Below are 1,433 nucleotides of genomic sequence, written 5' to 3'. Positions count from 1 at the left end.
ACATTTTCGACGGAATTACAAGGTTGTCTTGGAAGTGGATATTAGAAAAGAAGGGGGGGTCTGGTTTTTTTTTTTTTTTTTAATGATTTTTTAACTCTATGGATTGTATTATTAGGTAGGCGCTTTCCTTTTCATTTTAGAGATATTTTATGCTTTTTATTGGGTCAAATACCGCTTATACCTAATCCTGATATGTGGGTATAAAATTATTTATACATTTCGCTCATAAAATATAGTAATTTTTATGTTAAAAAACAAACTGAAAAGGGAAAATTCACTCAAAAATTGTGTGGATCTCTTGATTCAAAATCCTAGTTTCACAATCCACAATAAAAAAAATAAAAAAAAATAAAAAAAATAAAAAAATGAAGTTTCACTGTACACACTTGTATTGAATAAGTATATATCGGCTTGTTAGAAAGATACAAGGCGCCCATGGCCTAATGGATAAGGCGCTTGACTTCTAATCAAGCGATTGTGGGTTCGAGTCCCACTGGGCGTGCTTTTTTATAGTTTTTACACTATTTATTCATATTATTAGAGCTGTGTCTGATTTTGTACATTTGTGTCTACTGTGGCATTTTGTTTGTAGTTCTTTCTTTGTGAGTGCGTTTCATGCTCATTGCTTTTTATTCTCTGCAACTACTAAAGAAAAATGTTAATGAATGTACCAAAAAAACCAAAAAAACCAAAAAGAAAAATGTTAATGATAGTCTATTTTGTTTGTTTGAATACTGAATAGGATGATAAGGAATCAATTTCTCTTATATTTTCTGCATAATTCATTAGTTAATGATGGTCTTTTCCTTGTTTACATGATTAATTTGGAGAATTTTAAAAATTGATGAAAATTTATTTAGTATTTTGTCCAAGATATATTTAAGAAATTGCAAATAACATCTAAAAACAAAGAAATTTGAAATTCCTTCCTCTATATGTTTCAAAATTTTCAAATAAACCTCTATAAATTTTTTAAAATTGCAACTTAACCCCTATTTTTTTCCAAAAATTACAAATTGGCCCCTAAGTTTTTTCAAATCGGTCATTTAAATTTTTAAATTACAAATTAGTCCCTATTTTTTCAAATTTTAAATTTTATCCAAAACTTTCAAAATTTATAAAAGTGGCCCAAAAATGTTCACAATGAAATCTTCTATTACAATATCCAAAATCCAAACACATAAATTTTAAAATGAAGATAATTCAAATATTTCCTGTTAATGAGGTGTGCCTTGTTTGGCGTAAGGCGTGTCTAGATAGATTTGGGGAGCATGCAGTTCATTGTCGAGAGCTTCCAGGCTATAAATACAGACATGACCTTGTCCGAGATGTCCTTTTTTTATGTTTTCAAGCGCGCATGAGTATTTGTGAAGAAAGAGGCGCCTGTGAATTTCTTGACTGACCCACTGGAGGGGAGATCTACATTGAGGCCA

The 1,433-nt window shown here is 30.0% G+C and overlaps 1 non-coding gene across 1 annotated transcript; it reads left to right on the top strand.

Moving 5' to 3' along the window:
- Positions 1-429: 429 nt before the first annotated feature.
- TRNAR-UCU lies at positions 430-502 on the top strand. Its single transcript has one exon. It is a non-coding gene; the product is annotated as a tRNA-Arg (tRNA).
- Positions 503-1,433: the final 931 nt, after the last annotated feature.

Source organism: Trifolium pratense, linkage group LG5 (genome assembly GCF_020283565.1).
Source record: "Trifolium pratense cultivar HEN17-A07 linkage group LG5, ARS_RC_1.1, whole genome shotgun sequence".
Classification (NCBI taxonomy): domain Eukaryota; kingdom Viridiplantae; phylum Streptophyta; class Magnoliopsida; order Fabales; family Fabaceae; genus Trifolium; species Trifolium pratense.
The sequence above is the reverse complement of the archived record's forward strand: the minus strand, read 5'-3'. Positions and strand labels throughout refer to the sequence as shown.